Source organism: Gorilla gorilla, chromosome 13, assembly GCF_029281585.2.
Source record: "Gorilla gorilla gorilla isolate KB3781 chromosome 13, NHGRI_mGorGor1-v2.1_pri, whole genome shotgun sequence".
Lineage (NCBI taxonomy): Eukaryota > Metazoa > Chordata > Mammalia > Primates > Hominidae > Gorilla > Gorilla gorilla.
This window is the reverse complement of record NC_073237.2, coordinates 24,801,007-24,816,524: the sequence shown is the minus strand read 5'-3', so window position 1 is coordinate 24,816,524 and position 15,518 is coordinate 24,801,007. Positions and strand designations below refer to the sequence as shown.

The following is a 15,518-nucleotide window of genomic DNA, read 5'->3' as shown; positions in this document are numbered from 1 at the left end:
TGATGGACTTGGAGGTGTGCAGTGATTGGCGAGTTGCTTCTCATGGCAGTGTTGGGACTGCCATTAGCTGAAAGTATTAGGTTTGGGAAAGGTGAAATCTAATCTGCATGGACTCATCAGCAATGATTTCTGGGCTAGTGAAGGGGGAGGAAGTCTAACCCTTTGGAAAGCACTTGCTTGAGGCACTGATGCACAGCTCCTGCATAGCGGATCCTCAGTCTTTCTAAAGATGCCATTTTAACCTAGTTTCCTGGAACTCGTACAACTGAATACAGTATTTGATGTTTACAAAATTGAACTGGAAAATCTCAAACAAGGCAGAAAAAGCTATTATTTCAAGCTTTCTGTTGGCTCTGTTTTAGCTTGTGTGTCTAGTGGCTGGAGAGGCTGGGAAAAGACCGTGGTGGAGGAGCTGGGTGGCTGGAGGCAGGGAAGACAAAGGATTCAGTTCTGGACGTGTTGAGGCTGAGATTCATGGTGGCTTGCAAGTGGAGATATCTAGCAGACTGTCGTGCTTATAAATTTGAAGCTTCGGATAGTGGTTTAGGAGTATATTAGCCAGCATTCTTCTAGTTATGAGTCATAATCCTAACTTTAACTGTCTCAAGTCAGAAAGGCAATTTATTGGCTCATGTTAGTGGAAAGTCCAGGGGTTGGTTGGTTCTGATGTTAGGCATGGCTGGACCTAGGGGTTCAGTGATGTTTAATGATGTCAGTTATAGCCTGTCTGTCCATCTCTCTGTCTCTCCACACCTCAGTTCTGCTGGGCTGTATTTGGCTTCATTCTGCATGTAGGTTCTCTCCACCAGATAAGGCTTAGTGTCTCCAGGGGAAAGAGGCTAATTTCTGCCAGCAGCAGAGTTCTGGGAGAACTCTGATTGGCCTGGATCAAGAATGAATAAGAGTGCCCCAGTCCTGAAGTTAGAGGACAGGGCGATTGTGATTGGCAGTTCCCCTGTGACCATGTGGAATTGAGAATCAGCAATTCCCCAAAGCAGAAGTGAGGTGTCCTTCCTAGGAATGTATGCTGGATCAAGAAACAGTACAGCATCCACAGGCTGTGTCAGGGTGTCTTCACTACACAAGTGAGGACTCTGCAGCACAAAAAGATGAGATCATCTAGGGAGACTGTATATAGACAAGAGAGAGGAGGGCTAGAGCTTAATCTGCCAGAGTTCAGGGAGGAGACTGGCCAGGAAGAGGCTTCCAAGAGCTGGGAGAGTCTGGAAGGGTCCAGGGTGACCCAAGCCTCAGGAGGAGATAATGAGGAAGTAATCCTCTTCAGAGAGCTCCAGTGATATGGTAATGGAAAAGTAATTTTACAATCGAGTGCCTGGAGAGCTTGGAAAAAGCTGGGGACAAGGGGGTGATGGGACGGAAGCCAGCTTGGAGGGGCTATGAAAGGAACAGGGAGTGCTGGAGCCAGAGAGGTTGCTGAGTTTTTGTTTTTGATTTAATGAGGAGACACCTGATGTGTTAATGCTCAAGGGAGAGGATGAAGTTTGGGGAGAGGGAGGGGATTCTGGAGTAGATGGCAGGGCTGGAGTTAAGGACAGAGGCAGCAGGATTACCTTTGTCTCCACAAGACCCTGCTGTATACAGCTGCATGACATGCAGAGCAGAGTCCATCTTGTTCACTTAATATTATATGCATTTCCCATTTGCAATGTAGTATTCATACTTATCTTTTAAAGTTAGTTTTTAAATGACAAAAGCAACACATGCATATGGTAAAACAAAATGCAAACAGTTCAGAAGGAATAAAAGATGAAAATGAAAGTCTTCTCCATCCTCCCTCAGCCTGCCTTCCTGTAGGGAAACTGCTTTTCATTAGTTTCTTGGGAATTCTTCCCAAAATTTTTAATGCATATACAAGCATATATGTGCATATATTTTAAAATAGACAAGTGGGATCCTACTGTGCATACTGTTCTGCACCTTGCTTTTCCACTCAATGCTGTGTATCTTGGAGATACTTCCTTATTAGCATATAGAGAGAGCTCACTCCCTTTCAAGAGCGGGATGCTGTTCTGTTGTGGGGATGGAGCAGGGCTTGTTCGACAGTTCTCTACTATGTGGACTTTCTATTGTTTCTAATCTATTGCCATTAAAAAGAATACTGCAATATACCTTTTAACATACTTATTTTTCTGCACAGGTGGAACTATTTTTGTACCTAAAATTCTTAGGAATGGAATTATTGGAGTTAAAGAATATATACATTTAGAAGTGTGATAGGCAATGCAAAACTGCTCTTCAAAGAAGTCACATACATGTGAATATTTTGGAGCTTAAGTAGGAGATACACAGGTGTTTGTTATATTACTGCCCATATTTTTTGTATGCTTGGATAGTTTACCCACATATGCGCAAGAAGTCACAATATTTACACTCCCACAAACAGTAAATAAACATGCCCTCATTTTCCCAAAAGGACATTAATAAGATTTTCAATCTTTGTCCATTTGAAGAGTGGAAAATGGTATATCCCTGTCACTTTAATTGCATTTATTTAATCATGAGGGTGGCTGATCATTTTTTCAGTAAATTGCTTTTGCATTTCCATTAAGTCACACTTTAATGCCTACAGACAGTTTCATTTTATACATGTGCCTTAATTTACTTAACTCTCTTCTTGTGGGTTATTTGTATGGTTTCTGAACAACTGTGAATATCTTTGTACATGAAGTTTTTTGTCTTCCCTTTTTTGACTTTTTTCTTCTGTGTAGCATTCCGGAAGATGAATTGCTGGGTCAACAGTGTGAACATTTTTATGACTCAATATATATTGTCAAACTGCTTTCTCAAAGGGCAGTACAGTACACAGTACCCCCAATTTTATTATTCTCTTCTCAGGATTAGGTATTGTAAATACAAATTAATTATTTTCTAATTTTATAGGTAAAAATGAGGCCTTAATTTCATTTGTATTTTTCTTATTCCCAGTGAGGTTGAATATTTTAATATGTTTGTTTATTAATTGCATTTCACCTCTCTGAACTGTCTTCCTTTCTGCTCACTTACTGATAGCACATTCTTATACAAAGGAAATAAGATGATATCTTATCAGGGAAACCTCTTTCCTCAGGCCCTGTGACATTCTGGGAAATTATTGACTGATATCAGATTATCAAAGTCAATCTTTCACATGAGAAAACTGGGGAGGGAGTGATTGAAAAGACTTAGGCGATACAGAGTGAAGACAGATGGGAGAACTGAATGAGTTAGACTCTAGGTAATGATATGGGTTGCAGATATGAGGGAGGTGGGAAAGAATTTATGAGTCAGGATGGAAATTCCTGGGTGGCATAGAGAACATGGAGGGCTCAGGGTTCTCCACCTCTCAGCTTCCAAATGGAGCCCTCTGGGTGACCCGGACAGCAATGGCTGGGTTTCAGAATGCCGACCTGGATGTTATCATTTCTGCCATGTGCTGCAGACTTGAAAACAGATTGGACCAAGGAAGGATTTTGCTTAAGCTTTGGGTGAGCAGTTACTGAGCACCGTCTCCTTCTTTATCCGGACAGCCGTTTAGTTTCACCATTGTTAAACAATCTCTGTTAATTAATTTGATATCTAGATTCATTGGTATTATACTTTCTATTTCTTTTATTACTAATTTTCATAGATTTCTTTGATCACTTCATATATATATACACATGTGTATATATATATATACATGTGTAGTATCTATTCCTACTATTACTGTTCATACCTTCATTTCTGTGTGTGTCTGTGTGTGTGTGTATATTCACCTCTTTTGGGGGGAATTGACTGTTCATATTCATTTTTCTTTCTTTTGGATATTAATTATTTTATTCATTTTCAAGTAATCTTTATATATTAAAGTTATAAGACTGTCATATTTTTCACAACATTATTTTTAATTTATTTGCATTTAATTTTGTTTGTTTCTTTCACTTTTTTTTTTTTCTTTTGAGATGGAGTCTCTATCATCCAGGCTGGAGTGCAGTGGTGCAATCTCGGCTCACTGCAGCCTCTGCCTCCCAGGTTCAAGTGATTCTCCTGCCTCAGTCCCACCACGCCCCACCATGCCTGGCTAACTTTTGTATTTTTAGTAGAGTCGGAGTTTCACCACTTTGGCCAGGCTGGTCTCGAACTCCTGATCTCAAGTGATCTGCCTGCCTTGGCTTCCCAAAGTGCTGGGATTACAGGCTTGAGCCAATGCACCTGGCATCACTTTTTATTACTGAAATGCACAATCGAGCTTGTCTAATCTGTGGCCCACGGGCTGCATGCAGCTCAGGACAGCTTTGAATGTGGCCCAACACAAATTCCTGAACATTCTTCAAATATTATGAGATTTTGTTTGTTTGTTTTTAGCTCATCAGCTATTGTTAGTGTTAGTGATGGCGGTGGTGGCCTGGCTGCTGCCATGATACTGGCTGCAGTGGGTGAGGGGTAGCCAGGGCTGCCCGCTTCACAGAGCCAGTGAGAGCTGGGAACAGGCGGAAGCCCTGCCCGCTTCCAAGTTGGAGGTGTGGGAGCCCCACCCTACTGGGGCAGCTGGAGCTGCCCAGCCATGGCTGCAGACCCAGGCCTCTCTGCACTCTAGGGGCCCAGGAAGTCTCCTGTCCCTGAAGGCTCTGAAGTTACTGCTCCTGCTGCCTGGCCTCTCCCCACTCCCAGCATCCACTCCAATTTTGGAGCAAAGTTGTGGCTGAGCCTAGGTGCTGTCATGACCCAGCTGGGTGTGTGCACACTTAGAGCAGTGCTAACACGCCAGCTCCCTGCTGCTTCAGCCCCCTCCAGGCTTTGAATGCAGATGAGCAGGGGAGAGAGGCCAAGGCAGGGATAAGGGCGGCTAGGGCATGTCTGCAGGCACCCCTCAGCATGAACAGCCTGAGCACTGTGGGCACCGTGGATGGCAGGTTAATGGCAGCAGGAGACAGACAGGCTCCTGGGCAGAAAGGGGCGTGTCCCCGATGAAACCCCCGCTTCAGGCCAGGGACAGCCTGGGGTCCAGGCTGCCAGTTCTGCCAACCACAGTGAGAACTTTTGGTGCTTTTTCTGGGTCTGCGCATGGCTGCCCATGGACCAATCAGCACATACTTCCTCCCCTCTGAGGCATGTAAAGACCCCAGACTCAGCCAGACTTGCACAGATGACCTGTCTGCTGAGAGCTGGACACTTGTTGGGATGACCTGCCTGCAGACAGGAGCTACCCACTGCGGGTCTCCTCTGAGCTGTTCTATCACTCAATAAAGCACTTCTTCACCTTGCTACCCTCCACTTGTCTGCATACCTCATTCTTTCTGGATGCAGGACAAGAACTTGGGACCTGCTGAATGGCAGGGCTGAAAGAACTGTAACACAAACAGAACTGAAACATGTCCTTTGCTTGCCACATTGCGGAAGATGAGAGGGAGAGAAGAGAGAAGGAGAGAAGAGTTTCAGCCCTTTGGGGATCCCAGACCTAGGAGCTCCTTGAGCCAGGGCTGTGACACCCTTTTTGGAGTTCTGCAGTTCTTGGAGTCTCCAAGCTTCCAGGCACCACCATGTTCCCCAGTGCCAGCCACAGAAACTGCTTGCAGTACGCCTGGTCCCGCTGTAGCCTCGCAGGGAACCGGCACCCATGCCAGTGCCTGGAGATGCCTGCCCTGCCACAGCTGGAGTGCCTGGCTGTGTGCAGCAGCCAGACCTCACGTGCACTCACTCACATACCCCTTATCACTCTGCACCTGAATTGCCCTTGGCAGGCATGGGATCCAGGCTTTTCATGCAAGGTGAGCAAAGCCTGCCAGGCCAAGTGGGCAGAACGAGCCCAGTGGGCCCAAGCAAAACTCAGGCAAAGGTGCCACAGAGGTTTCCAGCCAGAAAAGTGACACCCCAAGGATCCTGTGACAATAGTGTATTTTATGTGTGGCCCCAGACAATTATTCTTCTTCCAGTGTAGGCCAGGGAGACCAAAAGATTGGTCACCCTGACATAAAGCTTAAGTGTAAGTTTCATGAATTCTGACAAATGCATATACTTGTGTAACCCACATTTCTGTCAAAATATATAATGCTTATCGATGGGTGGGATAACCCTTACCTGTTCCTCATTTTGGAGGGCAGATAGAACATGATGATTGGAGATGCATGAAATGTGATTAATGCCTCTGCCTAATCAGGACTTGCAACACCCTGAGTACTCCTCTCTGATTCTTCAGGACAATCACTACTTTGAAAGAAAAAAATGAACATATATATAAATATTTCTATTACCCTAGAAAGTTTCTCTGTGCTCTCTTCCAGTCAATCCTCACCCTTCCACTGCTCTGCCAGAGGCAACCACTGCTCTGATTTCTATCACCATAGATCAGTCTTGCTTGTTCTAGAATTTCATGCAGGTGGAATTGTAAAGCATGGCCTTTTCTGTGTCTGGCTTCTTCCACTCAGCATGATGTGTTTGAGATTTACCCATGTTGTCACGGTTGATGCGCTCTTCCTTTTTATTGCTTAGTGATATTCCATTGTATGAACATAGCACAGTTTGTTTATTCATTCTCTGGTGGGCCAACGTTTGGGTTGTCTCTAGTATTTAGTTATTATAAATAATGCTCCAATGAACGCTTTAGTACAAGACTTTTTGTGGACATATTTTTTTGGCTAAATATCTAAGAATGGTTTGCTGGATTATATGGCAAGTGTACATTTAACTTTTTTTAGAAACTGCCATACTGTTTCCTAAAGTGATTGTACCATTTAACACTCACCCCAGCAGTGTATGAGTTTCTAGTTTCTCCATATCTTGCCAACATATGGTGCTATAAGTTTTTTAAATCTTAGTCATTCTAGTGGACTGTAGTGGCATCTCATTGCAATAATGATTTTCATTTCCTTGATGACTTAGGATGTCAAACTCTTCTTCATGTGGTACATTTGACATAGAGACTTTAAGTTTTATGTAGTTGAATTCATTAACCTTTTCTGTTATGAATTTTATTGATTTTATACTGAGAAATCCTTCTTTTTTTGGTAGAGATGGGGTCTTTCTGTGTTGCCCAGGCTGGTCTCAAGAGATCCTTCTACCTCAGCCTCCCAGAGTGCTGGGATTACGGGCAGAGAAATCCTTCTTAATACCCAAAGCTAGTAAATATTTTTACTTTTATTTCCTTCTAGCCCTTTATTGGTTAAACTCTTAAACATTACACTCTTTAATCTACCTGTATTTTGTTTTAAATTGTAAGAAAACTATTTGTCCTCAGGAACTTAACCAACTAGACTGTATATTGAATAATAACTTCTTCCTTTCTTCACCTATTTGATCTACCACATTTATTTTAAACCAACTTTTAACCTATCATTGGGTCTGTTTCTATGATCCTGTTAGTGTTGATTTTTCCACCAATAGTACAGTTTCAATTATTAGGATTTTAGAGTTTATCAGGTAAGCAAGTCTACCTTCATTACTCTTTATTTCCTCAAAAATTTCTTTGCAATTTCAGCTCATTTACTTGTCTCCTCTAACTGTAGAGGGCTAAATAATGACCCCTCAAAGATGTCCAGGTCCTCATCTCTGGAACCTGTGAATATGTTACTTTACATGGCAAAAGGGACTTTGCAGATGTGATTAAGATTCTTAAGAATTCTGAGATGGGAAGATTATCTTAAATTATCTGGGAGGGGCCCTATGTAATCACAAGGGTTCTTGTAAGAGGGAGGCAGGGATGTTAGAGAGAGGAAACCATAGAAACAGGGATTGGAGTCCTGAGGCCACAAGCCAAGGAGGACAAGCACCTTCTAAAAGCCAGAACAACAGGGAGCAGATTACCCCTTGGAGCCTCCAGAAGGCACCAGTCCTGCCAACGCTTTGCTTTTAGCTCCTTAAGACTCATCTTGAACCTCCCATCCCCCACAACTATAGGAAAATAAATTTGTGTTGTTTTAAGCCACTAAATTTGCAGTAATTTTTTATAGTAGCAGTAGGAAGTTAATATACTACCTTAAAAATTATTTTTAAAAATGATGTTCTAAGTGTTTTTCCATTATCATTTTGATTAGAACTGTATTGAGCAGAAAATTTAATTTGCGAAGCATTCACATTTTTATACTATTCAGTCTTGCTACTGAGATTTCTCCAGAAAAGCATCTCCATGTCCCTCTACTTCTGCTCATCGCCTGCTATCGCTGTTGGGTTTCTCGGAGTAGTCTTCAGGTAAAGGTTTGAGTGCAAGTAGTCTATTTAGAAGGTGATTCCAGGAAACACATGTAGGAGAGTGAGAAAGCAGGGAAGGGAGGCTGCCAATAAAGGGAGTGTTATCAGCAAGTGACCATCGTGGGTGACTGGCATTTCCTCTCACTGGGGAACTCTGGGAACCCACATAGATCATGCAGCTCAGGGCTATCCAAGTTTTCCATAGGGCACAAAGGCTTCACCTGAGTATTGGGAACAGAGGGGCATCCGGGTGCAGGCCACACCATCATTCCTAGTGAGATCATCACAGCAGCCTGTCTCTGCAATCACTGGCTCTGTGGGCAACTTACTTCCCTGCCCCGAGTCCCAGCATCCTGGCATTTCTTGCCTCCTCTAAAGGAGGTGACATTACAAAAAGGAAGAAAACTCTAACTTTGCACAGGATGTTGCAGCCAGAACAGCTTCCCAGAGGAGGTGAGCTGCTGCTAAGTGGCTGAACAGGTGTAGCAGCTGATCTTTCATCCCCAGCATCATCATGGATACCTGATTTCCAAGTACAGTATCTGCATCTCTCTGCCCAAGGACTTATCCTGCCTGCCAGAGTCTATGGCAGGTCACAAGCGTTGGAGAATTTGTCCTCCCCGCAGTCTCCTGCCAATGACTGGCTGAGGTTGGTGTGCACATACCCCAGCTCCTTGCTCCTGGAAGGTGGGGGGTGGAGCACTCAGAGGCATGAGTTTGGCACCAGCTCCTAGAGTTCCCCAGTGGGTTAAAGCTTTACAGTCTACCCTTTGCTGGCTGACTCACTTCCCTGCTCCACATCCCACTCTCCAGCAGGAGTCTTCTGGGGTCATCTCCCAAATAAATGCTTACACCTGAATCCTTGTCTCATAGTCAACATTTGGGGTAACCCAAACCAAGATAGTAGGCAATGGACCAAAATGGCCAGGGGTGAGGTGGAGGCACACCAGATCTGGGGATCAAAGGCAGGCACCACTGGGCTGAGAGAGGGAGATTTTGAGTCTGTGGTGTGAGCTGAGGGGGTTTTGGCCCCTTCCTTTGTACTTTGTTTTTATGGCTCCTCTAGCCATTCCTTCTGTTTGGCTGGCTGGTCACCATGGCTATTTGGGGTCTGACCCTGAGACTGGGGTCCCAGTAGTTGTTCTGGCCCCTGGGCCAGCCCCTTTGAACACCCAGGAGGAGTGAGAATGTGTAGAAAGTGGTTTGTTTGGTTTTACTGAGGCAGCAGGATCTGCAGGCCACCTGGACTTCATTTTGGTAGAAGAGCTGAGAACAAATACTTCTCCATTTGGGAGAATTTAATGCATTTCTGAGAGGGGAGAAACATCAGCAGAGATTGAGCTAGTGCTCCAAGGAGGACATTCGGCTGGTACCCTCCCTGGTAACCATGGCGGGGAGGGACTGGGAGCCTGGCAGGATCCATATCCCATAAAAATGTTGCAAGATGAAGGGCCTGCAGATACCCTCCAACAGCATGTAATTGATGGGGTAATCAGAACTCCTCCTGGAGGGCTGTGAGGGAAGAGGAGCTGTGATTCAGAGGCTTAGGGGCTTGGATGTTTAATGAGGCACTGGGAGCCCATAAAGATTTAGATGAGAATGATTTGTCCATTTAGGATGCCAAATCTATCTTAGCACCGCCCCTGGAAGGTGCCGCTTCTTCTCTGACTTCTCTTGGAACTCTGGATGCTGAAATCAACTGACCTAACATTTGAGGGGCACCATGTAAGGGTGCAGCCAACGCATCTGGAGGCTGAAAACTGCCAGCTGGCTGCCATGAGGGAACTGAAGCTGAGAGAGTAAGAATCTCAAGCCAGAAAGGCCCTTATAGAGGGGAAGCTGAAGTCCAGGGAGGTCAAGTAACTTGTTCAAAGTCACACAGTGCACCAGGGACCATTAGCACCAGTGATAAGTTTAGTTGGAAGAAAAAAGGAACTGCTAAAGTCTAAGCAGGGAGAAGAGTGGGCATGTTTCCTTCTTAGAATGCAGAGGGTAATCTACAGGGCACTAAAGACAAAAATAATAGCTTTTGATGTTTTAAAATTTGAACATTTTAACTGCTTCCCTAAATGCAAAATACATATTATGACACTTTGAGAATCTTTAATGGTTAACTCAGCAATTAAGAAGGAGCCTATTAATATTTTTAATGTTTGGCAACTGACTCATGAAATGGATTAAAGATGGCATCCAAGACCAAGCACGGTGGCTCATGCCTGTAATTCCAGCACTTTGGGAGGCTGAGGCGGGCAGATCACTTGATACCAGTTCAAGACCAGCCTGAGCAACATGGCAAAACCCAGTCTCTACAAAAAAATGCAAAAATTAGGCAGGTGTAGTGGTGTGCACCAGTAGTTCCAACTGTTTGGCAGGCTGAGGTGGGACAATCATTCGAGCCTCAGGAGGTTGAGGCTGCAGTGAGCAGCCTCATTACACTCCAGCCTCGGTGACAGACCGAGACCCTCTCTCAAAAAAACAAACAAAACAGGGATCCACATGTCTAAAACATTTCCAGTGTCTGGAAACACAAGGGCCTGAAATAAGATAGTGGTAGTTTGCTGCACTAAGGGATGAATGAGGCTGGCCCTCTCAGAGGGTCCTACCTGGCCTTGGGCAGGGAATCTTAATTTTTTTTTTTTTTTAATTTTTTGATTCTAAAAGCAATGTATGTTACTGTAGGAAATTGGGAAAAAGAGACAATATGTAAAACAATAAATTACTCATTAACTTCCTCCAACCTCCCCCAAATAACTATTCTTAACACTTTTTTGTATATATGTATTTTTAAAAATTGGTGTCAGCCTTATTTTGCCTTGACTCTTAAGCCACCAGTTAATAGCCTCCAAAGAGATAAATTTTGGTAGTCGATTTATATTCCATTGAAAGGTTTTGGCATAATTTATTAGCCTGTTTCTAGGTCATTTCCAATTTTTCAGTATTGTAAATACCATGATGGTAAACGTTCTGGTGCATAAATCTTGGGTGGCACCTCTGATGGTGCACTCGTGTTCCGTTCCCAGCAGTGGTGGGGTCAGAGGCTCTGCACCCTTCCTGCCCTTCTAGTACCAGGAGCCCAGGGGCTGTAACTCTAGCAGCACCCAGACCAGCTCTGCTCTTCACCCCACAGCCTCAGCATCCTGGAGTATGACCTTACAGGGTGGGGGGAGAAAGCCTGAATCTGCCTTTCTGTGCCACGTTTTCCCCTTCTATAAAAGGAGGAGCATAAACGAGTTCATTGGATTTCAATTTTATTTTTTATTTTTATTTATTTTTTGAGACAGACTTTTGCTCTTGTCACCCAGACTGGAGTGTAATGGCACAATCTTGGCTCACTGCAAACTCTGCCTCCCAAGTTCAAGTGATTCTCCTGCCTCAGCCTCCCCAGTAGCTGGGATTACAGGTGCCCACCACCACGCCTGGCTAAGTTTTGTATTTTTTCAGAGAGTCAGGGTTTCCCCATGTTGGCTGGACTAGTCTCAAACTCCTGACCTCAGGTGATCCGCCTGCCTTGGCCTCCCAAAATGCTGGGATTACAGGAGTGAGCCACTGCGCCCGACCTCAGTTTTATTTTTTTAAAACTCTTTTACTTCAAAGGAAAATCTTCCATATAATAGAAGCTCATTATATAAAACAGAAGTGAGAGGGAGGTCCTTTGACTGGGGCTAGAACTCTGCCCAGTACTTCTTTTTTATCCTGCCAAAATTATCAAAGGTCCTCTGTGTGTCTGGCTCTGCGCTAGGTGCTGGGAATAGAATATGAGCCAAAATATTTGGCACTTCCCTAAGCCCAGGCCTCTTAGGCCCTTTGCTTCTGGGGTGTTGGAGTGCTGCAGGGCATTGCTGACTGACCACACTAAGATGGACACCATTTGGCACTGACTTTGTTTTTAATGATAATCATTTTGTATATACTCTATAGGGTGGCCGTGTGTTAATTGAATTGCCCCATGCTTTGTTCCCTTCTAGGGATAACCCTGTCTGATTCCACCGTGTGGCCTCTGAGCCCTGAGGTAGCTCCTAGAAGTTCGAAGACCTTGCAGGCCCTGTCTGAAACCTGTAGCCTCTGTCCATTCCAGTGACTCTGCAGCTCTGATTCCACTGTTTGTACAACTCATGCTGTGATTACTGCTATCAGCTGCTGTGGTCTGCCGACCTCTGCTTACAGGCTGGCACCATGCTCAGAGCTCTGTGTACATTATCCCACTCAGTCCTTATGGCTATTCGAGGCTCCTCTCAATATCCCCATTTTACAGGTGAGGAAAATGGGGCTAAGGGTGCTGAGCATCTTACTTCAAGTTCAGTCCTCCTGAGCCTGTGCTCCTGCTCACTAGACAACTGCATACAGCAGGGAGGTCTACTTAAAGCCTCCATGCACTCACTGGCAAGCCTCAAGATTCCTACCAGGCACAGGATGTGGAGGCCTCTTTAGTCCTTGGCATAGACCCTCCAGTGTGCCCAGCCCTCTGCCGACACATCACAGCATCTGCCTGCATCATGAAGGCTGTAAATGGAGCTTGGTTTGGGGGCAGGGCTGGCTCCTTCTGGGGGCGGCCATGATTCTGACCTACTGGGTCTGGCTGATGGTGTGGGTTGGGGCCCACACCATCATGTTTCTCTGTCTGGAATTTAGCAGGCCTTTAGCTGAGCTGGGTGTGAGAGCAGTAGCTGCACGAGGATTGTGGCCACTGTCCCTGTGAGCCCAGGAAATGGGAGCATTGAGTTATTTTGTCTGTTGTCACCAAAATTTCACTAACTTCCAGGGAGAACAGGTACCTATTAAGTCTCTAACATTTCCACTTTCCAAACTGGGGCAGAGGATGGGGAATAAAGAGAGAGAATGCTTGAGTTTCTGTCCCGGTTCTGCCAGTGACAGCTGTGTGACTGTTAAGTCAAGGTTTGGTTCAATGTGTGTCTGGAAGCTGTAATATGTGAATCAGCCTCCCTTCACCTGGCACCTGGAGGTGGTTTGCTCATGGCTCAGAGAGTCCTGTGTGTTAGTGAGACAGTTATTGTGTCTCTAGCTCACTCTGACCACTAGTCTGTGACATCCCTAAGGGCATGGACCATGTCTGATTCATCTTATCTGTGCCCCCCCAGGGCCAGCCTCATGCTGCTCTGTGCATGTCTGACTGAATGAGGGAATGAAGAGCCCTCTGGGGGAGGGTAGGGGCCTGGCCAGCCAGGGTCATCATCTGTCTGCCCTCCCCCAGGACAGACTGCGCTCCAAGTCTGGGAGGTTGGGGGCTGGCTGTCAGAGCACAGGCAGGTTTCCTGCGATGTCGTTATGATTTTCCCCAGTGTAAGTGAGCTTTGTCTGGGTGATGCTAGACAGTGGCACACTGGGCTTCTGTTATCAGCTCGCAGATCTGTCTGCCTGGCCAGGCTGGGCTTCTGGAGATCAGGGGCCCAGTCGGATTCCTCTGTGTCCACAGTGCCCAGTGCATGGTCTGGCACAGAGTTGGTGCCCAGTATGTGGGCAGAGGGGGTGCTTTATTGCTGGGCTTCGCTCTGACCCTCATTTCAACCTTCATTCAGACAATTCCTTAGTAATTGTCACTGATAGCTAAGCTGACAGGTGTCAGGCTTGTTATGGGGGTGGGGAGAGTCGACAGAGATAAAAATGGACTCAGTTCTGATCCTCAGGTGCTCCGAGAGTAGCTGGAAGAATCTAACAGGTCAACTTAGAGTTATACTGGACAGCATGTGTCTTAGTCTGTTTGGGCTGCTATAATAAAAATTCCATAATGGGTAGCTTATAAACAATAGAAATTTATTTCTCACAGTGCTGGAGGCTGGGAAATCCAAGATCAAGGTGCTGGTAGATAGATTCTGTGTCAGATAAGGGCCTATTTCCTCGTTCATAGATGGCACCTTCTTGCTGTGTCCTTGCATGGCGGAAGGCATAAAGGAGCTCTCTGGGGCCTCTTTTATAAGGGCTCTAATCCCATTAATCCCATTCACAAGAACCCCGTCCTTATCACCTAATCACTTTTTTTTTTTTTTTTTTTTTTTTTTTTTTGAGACAGAGTCTCACTCTGTCACCCAGGCTGGAGTGCAATGGCATGATCTTGGCTCATAGCCACCTCCACCTCCCGGGTTCAAGCAATTCTCCTGCTTCAGCCTCCCAAGTAGCTGGGACTACAGATATGTGCCACCACACCCAGCTAATTTCTGTATTTTTAGTAGAGACAGGGTTTCTCCATGTTGGCCAGACTGGTTTCAAACTCCTGACCTCAGGTGATCCACCTGCTTCGGCCTCCCAAAGTGCTGGGGTTACAGGCATGAGCCACCATGCCCAGCCTTCTAATCACTTCTTAAAGTCCCCTTCTAGTAACATCACCTTAGGGGTTAGGATTACAGCTTATCAAGGTGCGAGGTGGGGGACACAAACATCCACAGCAGCATGCTCCAGGGGCAATGGAGGATGAAATGAACGAGGCTGTGGGGACACAGAATAAACAGAGACATGAAGCAAGCTTCTGAAATGGCAGGCCTTGGAGCCAGACTGTGTGTGTTCAAATCTCAGCTGTGTCACATATTAGCTATGCAACCTTGAACCAGTCATTTCATCTCTTAGTGCCTCTGTTTCCTCATTGGCCAAATAAGTACCACAAGCAAGGGTCTTAGAACAGTGCTTGGCAGATAGTGAGTAGTCAATAAATGTCAGCTAAAGTAAGAGAACAAATGGTTTTTACCTTTGAACAAGCCTCTTGCAAGATGCAGGAGAGGGATACCTGGGCACTTTGAGGCCTGTATGGCCCCAGTGCTCTTAAGAATTCCAGAGCTCTGGCCAGGTGCAGTGGCTCATGCTTGTAATACCAGCATTTTGGGAGGCTGAGGCGGGCGGATCACCTGAGGTCGGGAGTTCGAGACCAGCCTGACTAACATGGAGAAACCCCGTCTCTACTAAAAATACAAAATTAGCCGAGCTTGGTGGCGCATGCCTGTAATTCCAGCTACTTGGGAGGCTGAGGCAGGAGGATTGCTTGGACCTGGGAGGCGGAGGTTGAGGTGAGCCGAGATTGCACCATTGCACTCCAGCCTGGGAAACAAGAGTGAAACTCCATCTAAAAAAAAAAAAAAAAAAATTCCAGAGCTCTGCCACCTATTTGAACACTGCTGATCTAGAGACAAACTGAGGCCCAGAGAGGGGCCAGTGCTTGTCTGAGGCCACACAGCTAGGGGCAAAGTCAAGACTGAACCCAGGAGCTCCTGCCTCCCAGCCTAAGGTACCTTTCTGTTTACCAGGCCACCTCCCTTGTAAAAGTCCCACATCTGCATGTCATTTGCATCGATCACGCAAAGCCCCACATGAAATGTGGCTGGATGCTTTCCAAAATATGACCCAAAGCAAGT

General features: G+C 45.6%; 1 non-coding gene across 1 annotated transcript; it reads left to right on the top strand.

Moving 5' to 3' along the window:
* The first annotated feature begins 6,034 nt into the window (after positions 1–6,034).
* Positions 6,035–6,168, top strand: LOC115935896 (U8 small nucleolar RNA). Its single transcript, XR_004071488.3, has one exon. It is a non-coding gene; the product is annotated as a U8 small nucleolar RNA (small nucleolar RNA).
* Positions 6,169–15,518: the final 9,350 nt, after the last annotated feature.